This window comes from Olea europaea, chromosome 14 (assembly GCF_002742605.1).
Source record: "Olea europaea var. sylvestris chromosome 14, O_europaea_v1, whole genome shotgun sequence".
Lineage (NCBI taxonomy): Eukaryota > Viridiplantae > Streptophyta > Magnoliopsida > Lamiales > Oleaceae > Olea > Olea europaea.
The window spans coordinates 10,114,563-10,124,986 of record NC_036250.1 but is presented as its reverse complement, the minus strand read 5'-3'; positions in this window follow the sequence as shown (position 1 = coordinate 10,124,986).

The following is a 10,424-nucleotide window of genomic DNA, read 5'->3' as shown; positions in this document are numbered from 1 at the left end:
GTATCGGCTGAAAAAGAATCAATAGCTAGAATGGTCGCACAGGAAGACCAATTTGGTGAAGAAAGGGCAATTTACTACTTAAGTAGACGGTTAACAAAATGTGAATGTAATTACTCTGCTATCGAAAAATTATGTCTTGCATTGTATTTCACATGTACAAAATTAAGGGCTTATTTACGGCTCGTAACCGTTTATTTAATTTCTAAGGAAATTTAGTTAAGTATATGTTCTCGCGCCCTATTTTACACCAAAGGGTAGGCCTTTGGACACTAGCTTTATCAGAATTTGAAATACAATATATACCTCAAAAGGCAGTCAAAAATCAAGTTTTGGCTAACTTTCTAGCCGATCATCCATGCCTTGATATGCCTGAAGAGATCGAACTAGAAATCAATTCGTTCAAGTTAAAACCTTGGGTGTTGTATTTCGATGGATCAAAAACTTCTAAAGGTGCAGGAGTAGGAGTAGCATTGATTAATCTTTTAGGGATTTGCTACAAGTTCGCATTCACTTTAGACAGAATGTGCACCAACAATCAAGCCGAATATGAAGCCTTAATTGTAGGCCTAGAACTAATGATAGATATGGAAGTAAGAAGTGTGATCGTTAGGGGCAATTCTCAATTGGTGATCCATCAATTGATCGGTGATTTTAAATGCCAAAGTGATTCCATTATAAGTCAATATGAGATCGCCCAAGAATTATTAGAAGAATTCGATCAAGTAGAACTCCAATGCGTTAATAGAATATATAATGACGTGGCAAATGAGTTAGCCCAAATGGCAGGGTATTCAAAGGTTTTGAATTGGAAGTCTACTTGTAAGTATGAAATCATATTGCCCGTGACTCAAAGAAGGGCGAGAAAGATTGAACTCCACTGCATAAAAGATGGAATGCAATGGATTGGAGAACAGAGATTAAAGGGTTCCTTAAAGAACCTAATGGAGGGATTAGTAGGAAAATGAAGCTGTGTTTGCTGAACTATACACTAATATATGAAGAGTTGTTTAAGAAACGCTCTGATGGTGTATTATTAAAGTGTGTAAGTTTGCAAGAAGCCAAGACGATCATGGCTGAGGTGCACGAAGGGATATGTGGAGCTCATCAAGCTGGCCAAAGGATAAGATGATTAATTATTAGGAGTGGATATTTTTGGCCAAAGATAGGAGAACTATGCGTTCAGTATGCAAAGAGTTGCTTAGCATGCCAAAAGTATGGTCTAATACAAAGGGCGCCAGTACGAGAAATGGCACCTATTATTAAACATTGGCTGTTCAAGGGTTGGGCGATAGACCTGATAGGGGAGATTTATCCCCCATCGTCCAAACAACATACTTTTGTTATAGTTGCAACCGACTATTTCACCAAATGGGTAGAGGCGGTACCTTTGAAAGAGATCACCCAGAAAAATGTTATAGAGTTTATCCGTGATCACATTATTTATAGGTTAGGAATTCCACAAACGTTAATGGTAGATCACGGAACATCTTTGAATGAGGATCAAGTGAACAAATTTTTGAGCGAGTTTGGGGTTAAATTAGTAAACTCCACACCATACTACGCTCAATCCAACGGACAAGCGGAATCTTCTAATAAGATTCTAAAAAATATCATCAGAAAGATGATAGATGAAAATGTCAGAAATTGGCACGAATATCTGAACAAGGCCTTATGGGCTTATAGAACATCACCTCGGTCAAGTACCAAAGTTACTCCTTTCCAACTTGTTTATGGATAGGAGACCGTTTTGCCTATGGAAATCAACATGCAATCAATTAGAGTGTGCTTGCAACATAAGTTGAATGATGATGAGTATGCCGAATCACTAGTTCAAAATTTATTGGGGTTAGACGAATTAAAGTTGGATGTTTTAGATAGATTACAAGTTCGAAAACAAAGAATGGCTAAGTTTTATAATAAAAAAGTCATAGCCAAGTCGTTCAACCTGGGTGAACTAGTTTGGAAGACGATACTCCCTTTGGATAGCAAAGATCCAAAGTACGGGAAGTGGTCGCCCAATTGGGAAGGACCATACAAAATAAACAGTGTGTTGCCCAATGGAGCGTATCACTTGGAAGATTTAGATAGCACCAAGCACGTGAGATTCATTAACGGCAAATATTTGAAAAAATATGTTCCTTCTTTATGGGAATGTGAACAGATAAAATCATAATCAAATATGTTGAACGATTAAAGGATAACAAGGTCAAAGCGAAATACGTTCAAGTGAAATCCTTTATTATCAAACGTTCATCACAAGGATACAAAAATACAAATAATGGATGCTCTACAAAATACAATTAAAAGTAAGCTAATCTCCCGGTTGATCGCTGAGTAAGCCTCACACCGCCTTCCTAAATGCATCGCTGCAATGGTGAGATCGCCGAGTAAGAGGGTGTACTGGCCTCACCGCCTTCCTAAATGCATTGCTGCAATAGTGGGATCGCCGAGTAAGAGGGTGTACTGGCCTCACCACCTTCCTAAATGTATCGTTGCAATGGCGAGCAAAGAGGCTGAGAAGCACTCTCAACAAGCAAGCTAAGAAGCACTCTCAGCAAGCAAAGTGGCCCACAAGCAGCCCAAAAATTGCCTTCTATCATCGACTCCTTGTAAAGAACAAAGAGACGATGAGAAGAATTTTGATAGTAAAAACTTCGCTGCTGGCCAGAAAATATTTCCTATACCTCCCACACCAAAGGTAACATCAAGGTAAATAGTAAAATGGGCGGACTAAACAGTCCATTTTGGATCGAATTGATTGTCAGAATGCCAAGCAATGGTAGCAAATTAGTTTCGAAGAAGAAAATGAAGATGAAGATAGAAGATGGAAGATGGAAAATACGAAACATTTATAGGGGGGTGGAGACGAAGAGACAGAATATGAACAGCCACATTTCTGCCTAATAAACGGAATTAAATAGCCCAAAATTTTGGGAAAGGTGGTGGAAATATCAAAAGAAAATGGACAAGATTTTTAGCACAAAGCAATTAAATGCTTAACGAATTGACGACTAAAAAACAAACGTCAAATAAATGCACAAGAAGTTAATGTTCATTAATGATGAACAAAGTTACAAAAGGAAAAATCAAATTACAAAAGAAAAAAGACATCATATGTCTTAATTACAGTCCACCCCATACTGAACGAATTCGTTCCCTAAGTTTTTCCCAATCCTCGTACTGCCGAGAGGAAGTGATGTTCAATTCAGCCACGACATCATAATCAACTTCCAACTTCTTGTACTGCTCTACCAAGGACTTAGTTCGCTCAATTCCCTGGGAGGCGTTGCGCTTTTTAGCAGCCATTCTCGCCCTGCAGTCGTCCATTTTGGCTTGAAGTTCCTTCATCTGAGCAGCCAAATTAACCATCAAAGAGTCTTCAACCATTGCTTCGGAAGAGATTTCTTTCAACTCGTCCTCAGCCTTGTTAATCTCCATACGTAAAGACTCTTTCTCAGTTACGGCTCGAAGATATTGAGTACGTTTGGCCTTTAGTTCAGCATTCTTGGTCAGTAAAGAAAGGACCTCGGAGTGGATAACGTTCAACGTCGCTTTAAAATCGACAGAAAGATTGAGCGACGGAAGCGTCAGTGCTTGCTCCAACTTCGCACTCAAGTGCTCAAGTTTATCCTTGTGTCTGGCAGCACTAGCCCTTCCAATAGCCATATCCGTGAAGGATACGTACTCAAGTATCGACTCCTTGAGGAACTTCAAATCTTCCTCTGAAGAAGCAGCGGGACGATCAGATGGAGCAGGGCGAGACGTCTGGACTCGCCCCCAGGAAGCGAACAAGTCTTGGATAGAACGCACAATTTTGTCAGCATCCTGCAAAGAAAATTGTCAATATTAAAGATCCTCACTACAACGAACAAGATAGAAATAGAAGTGAAGCAAAGACAACCTCATCAACGATCGTAGAAGATAGCATGCCCTCAGCCAAGCTTGCCACCAACGACTCCTCCATTCGTGAGGACTTCTCCTTGTCTGAGCGAGAAGATGTTGCCACAACGGGCGGACTCATAGGAGTATCTGCAAAATTCAAGAGCAACAAATCAGAAACCAACAGCACAAGCAAAGGTAAGACATCAAAAGACTGAATTACCTTATGCTTCAATATTTGGGGGGTTGACGCCCTGGTAAGAAGGTGGCTCATCCATGGGTTGTGATGAGGACTCCGGGACTGAAGATGTCTCTTTAAGCGTAGCCCCCTCAACAACCGGCTTGGATGAAGTAGCCTCAGTAGAGGATGATGGAGAAGGAGCAGTCGATGTCAAAGCCTTTGAAGGAGAGGCTGAGCTTTTCTGAGAAGTCCAAAAGATCATCAACACACAGAAAAGTTTCAAGTGTGGAAAAGTATACTTGTGAGTAAACCAATTTAATTACCTTCCTCCTGACGATAAGAGGAGCATCATCATCATCATCAACATTATCCTCCAAAATGAGAGATGTTGAGGCTGGCCGTTTGCGGCTTGAGGCATTCTTGGCTGTAGTAGGCTTGGCAGGGAGAGAAGAAGATGGACGAGCAGACTGTTTAGTACGACGAGAATGAGAAGGACTCCGAACGGACAAAGGAGTGACCAAAACAGGAATTGGAGAAGAAATGCTCGGTTGGTCTAATGAATGAAAGACACGATTGGCGTCAGTCGCAAATAATCTGTGCTTCACGGACGGTCAGAGTTGTTCAAAAAGAGGGTGAATGGCGTGGCTAGAATTGAAAGGGGCTAATGAAAAATGGCTGGTTAAAAGAAGATTACGAGCATCTATAGCCTCTGCCTCCGCCTTATTAATGGTATAAAAACGGTCAACTAAATTCCTTGAATAGCAAGGAGGAACAGGCCAAGTTTGGCCGAAACCAAGTTGACGAGCAAAAAATTGGGGAGCATAAATTTCTACCCCCGCCTTGGCATTGGTCCCAGTTAGAATATCATGAAATAGCTCCCTCCCGGTTAAAAACTGGATCCAAATGAGCAGGGAGGTGCTCGTGCTATCTATAGTGGAAGGGGGATGTACATAGTTTGGAGTCAAAAAAAGAGAAAAAGGAAAAAAGGAAGGGATTGAATCTAAAGAGTAAAAGAATGAAAAAATGTCCCTTCTGTACATATTTACAGGAGTTAAGGGCACCATGGCTAGCCCATAACAGCTAGTAGAAGAGCGAGAGATTGATGGAGCACCAAGCAATCGAAAATAGGATCTCAATCACAGTTGAGTGAACCAAAGAGGTCCACTGCCAGTGGGAGATGCACCATTCTTCAATTGAGCTTGAAGAGAGGCCATGCCTCTATAAAGGGCAGCCAAAAACAAAGAACATAAATTCAAAGGCCTGTCACGCGCCAATTCGTGCGCTATAGGTAAATAACTCAGGGAGGGCTTTATGCTTGGCACACATAAAACATATTTACAAAGCCAAACTAAAAGGAAAGCCACTCGCTCAGTATGGGAAGGTTCAGCGCTCGAATGATTGTGAAGGGTTTGCAGGCTTGAATAAGAATCGGTGTAGTTTTTACCAAACTTTGGGACGTCACCAGAAACCAAGATACCAAGAAAAATGGTATCCCCCAAAGGTGGTAGATTCATCAGGGCCCCAACATCCCTTAAGGTAATAGACATGGGGCCAAGAGGGAAAATAAATGTGTTATACTCAGGAGACCAAAAACTCAAAGCAATCGAAAAGAGTGCTGAATCAAAAGTAAGAGGGCGAATAGAGATTTCTAACAAATCAGAAATCCTAACACTATCAAAAAGTGCCTTAGTAGGACCATGACCCACAAGTTGAGCATGCCACCTACGAAAAGTTACATCAGATTTATGCCAAGTGAGAATATCTCTTTCACGAAGTGGCCCCGGCGGCAGAGAGTTTAGAAAAGGAAGGCCATGAGCGCAAGGAAACAGCTGACCCACCGCCGCCTGTTCAACTGCCTCTGCATTGTTGAAGAAAGGACCCAAGTAGAACTCATTACGTTCGACATCGGCGGGCGCGAGAAAACTCGGAGTTATGTATGGGCGACTCAGAAGTTTCTGAAAGTCATCAAAACTAAAGGAGTCGCCAGCTTGAGATTGTGAAGCAGCCATTTGAGAAGGAACGAAGTTTTTCAGGGTTACGTAGCAGGGAAGCAAAAGATGAACAGTAAATCACGAGAGAGACGCAAAAAATTTGAGGCGTGATTTAATGGTGCAGTGAAATGGCGTGTTTGGGGTTTATAAGGATTTGCAAAATGACGCACCTTTTCCAGTTATAGAAGAAAACAATGATTGAAATTCTTGAGAATTTCAAATGTTGCTGGAAACACAAAGTGAATATGGCAAAATTTAATAATTATTATTAATTCTACCATATTGGGGGGTAATTGTTGACACATAAAAATTCAGCCCAAATCGAACAGTTCAAGGAGTGAAGCCCAATTGGAGGATCCCCAAATCAGATAGCCCAAAGAACGAAGCCCAATCGAACAAATCAAGATGAAGGCCCAAATAAGGAGGCCCAAGAACGCGGTAACGCCATCGCCCAAATTTGTAAGTCGCCCAGAATCTGAGCGAATGGAGTGTCATATAGTCGCCCAGAGCTGTTACTCTATTCTCGCCCAAACCTTCAAGTCGCCCAAGGTCTTAACAAACATAAAGCGTCGTGGTTATCAAGAAGTGCAGTTATCAAAGCAGTTATTAAAGCAGCCCTATTATGTTCCACGATTCAAGGAATTCAATCGAAAGCGGTTGAACGATGAAGAGTAATTGCAGCAGTTAAAAAAGACAGTTTTCATGACAAGTTGGCCATTACGAAGAAAGTGGACAGTTATAGGACGATCAAGCAGTTTTTAGGGCGATTGATCACAAAGAGATCGTCCATGAAGTATAAAAGGGAGAAAGGACATAGAAGCAAAGGACCGAATCAAAAAACTCTCGAACAGAGAACATGTAATTTTCATTTCCTTAGCTTAGATTTAAACACTTTTTTTTCAGTAACTCGTGTGCTTGCGCCCCTTGGAAGCATGTTGTTTTTAATTTCCAATTGTAAAGTTATCACCAATAAAAGAACACCCCTGTTTGGGACTTTGTTTCAAGAGGTTTGTCCTTACACAATCGTCTGATCCTTTTTAATTGTTAGCGACTAACCCGCGCGAAACAACTAGTTTTACCCATTAAATAATAATAAAAAAATCATTTATTTTAGTCAAGGAAGATGCCACATTTTAATATCTGCATGGGGAGTGACTTGAACTCCTGACGTCCTACACAGATATCACATTTCCCACCACTTTGACACTTTATCTAATTTGATTATTTCTTTCACATTTTATATTTATACCACCACTTTGGCACTTTATCTAATTTGATTATTTCTTTCACATTTTATATTTATACCATAAATATATAACAAATCTCTCCCCTAAGCGCTATCCTAGAAATATATACATATTTCTTACACTAAAGCATGAACCGTCTACAATTTTTCCGTTAGCTGTCTAAATATATATCTAACACGTACACTTGACAAACTCTTAAAATACCTTTGGAAGAAGCTTGACTTATCCAAATTGAATGCTAGCATCTTAAAGCTATATCTAACACGAGAATCGAAATTCTCAACCGATAAGGAGGATAATCTCAAAGCATGTGACAAATGTTAAGGCGTTTTGTAACACATATATAAATTATATTTTAAGTGTTAGAACACCATGCATCTAATAAAATTGATTTACAGCGTGACGTATATTATATATATATTTTGTCCTAATTCCAACTATTTATAACACTCAATTCAGCTTAAGCTTTTTTATTTGAATCTTTGTTGCAAGTAACATAGACCAGGCCTCATTCTCATGCAAATTCGTCTTTTTAACATAGGATTAAACCTCTTTTTTAGTCTCAAAATGATTGATTGCAGTGGAACAATTTCAATCGTGTGCTACAAAAAAGGCTAGCTTTATAACGAGATTCTTCATTTATCTTTAATGAGTGGCAGAATTTAATAAATAGAGTTGAGTGGATGAGTCTTCTTAGATCATTTAAGCTGAATTTTTAATAGATTGAGTCGCTTGGATGGGGCCGCCTGGATGTTTTAACAGTGCTAGTAGCATCATAGTTGATTGTTCTATTTATTGTTCGAAAATGTTTGAATTTAATCACGTAAAAGTCAAAATTATTTTTCGAAAGCTCATGAGTTATTACTTTGGGTTTGTTTGTTAGGAATTTTGATAATTGATTTTTTGACCGTTAAAGATAAAGTAAATCTACCCGTAAGAGAAGAATTCAAAAATGACGGTTGGAATAATGAAATAATGGTCAAAAAATTGATTTTAATTGACTTAAAATCCGTATCAAACAAACACTTTAACTTGAAGGAGAGATATATTTGAACATCTAGCTACTCAAGTCAAGACATATTAAGTAGCCGTACTAAAAGATGCGACGAGATTACCTTGCAGTGATCATATGAATAAGGAAACATTATGCTTTCCTTAGAAGAGAGTCTTGAGACCTTTTTAATAATTTAATATATTCATTCTATTCTCTCATATTATAATATATTGTACTTAAAGAAAAAGAGAGAAAAATAGAAAACATTAAATGGACTGTTAGAATCATGAAAAAACAATTCAACCCATTACTTTTTATTTGATCTTTTTAGCAAAAACGAAAATTTGGTAAGTACTCTAATAAATTTATCAAAAAGTATAAAATGATTTTTAGATTATCTCTAACTTGAAATTTAGAGAGTACTAGCAACGTTAACCAAATATTGGTTGCAATATATGAGTCAATTGACAGCTGGGTCCAAGCTCGCTTTAATGACTGAAGATTGTTCTTAAAAGAGGTCACGATTATATTACTGGATAGGATGGAGATAGAGATGTAAAAAGACGATATTATACTAGAAATTATTGTGCTTATCCGAACGCATCACACTTCATTCTCAAATTTCATGAAATCTTTGCATTAAGTCTTAGAAATGTTGGTCTTGATAAATAGTCGAGCTCGTTAATTAATTTTTATTTGAGAGAATAGAACTAAATTTGTACACTCAACGTAAATAAGCACATAATATCCATACTTCCACTATGTCCTATAACTTCTGTTTCTGATTTTATTTTTTAGTTTTTGTATTTTGACTAAAAGGAAGTTGAAAGTTCACTTAAGGTCTCCAAACTTTAAAATGGAGCAAATCAATACTCAACTTTTCATTAGTTGTAAAATTAGTTCATAGAAAACTTCCTAATCACTGTTAAATCGACATGTCATGAAAACATGCCTTACTTCATATTTTTGGACATTCTCAAACCACAAAAATAATTTACCATTTTAAAAGTTGGGGATCCATAGTGTAATTTTTTTAATTTTAAAATCCAACATATTGAGATGAGAGTAGTACTGATATGGATAATTACCAGAACATTCTCGTTTTGCTTTAATTTCTTCCTCGTCCTTATTTTTCAATTATTTTGTAAAAATCAGAGTTATGTTCATCAATCTTTTAGATAGTATGGTTAACTGTCCTCTACCTTCAAAATTGAGGGTCTAAGTATCCAAAAATTTTAAATATGTAAATTTGGATCCTTACATGATTGAAATTGTCAATACGGACATTAAAATCAAATGCAACTTTCAGTTGATTTGGAGGAAAATGTTAAGAAATTTCACGATTTTGCCATGCAAATTTAAGTCACATAAAAGTCGCATATAATTTACCTTATATCTGGCCCCCATTAAATTTCATTTCATTACATTCAATTTTCCTCTCTTCTATTTTCAACCACATAATTTTTCATAAAATAATATTATACATCAATCGAAAACTTTTCCTTCTTTTTTAACCACCAATTTTTCAAAAAAACATTATTCCACTCATTTTGATTTGCATAAAATGGGCCAAACGGGAGCTTAATGATCTGTTTTGACGTTTTTTGTCATTCTATACTTATTTTTAAGGGATCTAATAGATTTGGGACCCAAATATTCACTTTTGACGATTGAGAGCCCATGGCCACACTCGTAAAAGGTTGAGGAGCATGGTCCTGGTTCATCTTGTTTTCCCTTTTATTGAACATTTTGAATCCCAAAAATTAGTAGATAAAAACACGAACTATCAAATCATTCTTGTACTTTATGAGTTATTAAAGTAATTCTTATTCTTCTAATTATTTAGTAGTTCTATTATAAAAAATAATTTAAAATAATATAATACACATTTAATGGGCCAAATGAGCTTTTAATTAATTCCTTTATCATGATTATTATGTAGAGAAAATTGAATGCGACAGTGGTCCCAAAAAACCCCATTCTATTGACAATTAATACATATAGGTAACGGAACTTGCCCTATTGATATGAATATTGAAATTAAATAATTGAAAATTAAACACACTATTATTATTTCTCTTTTTCTTGAAATTTGGTATTAATTAATGAGATGTTATTTACGGTTTATTCAT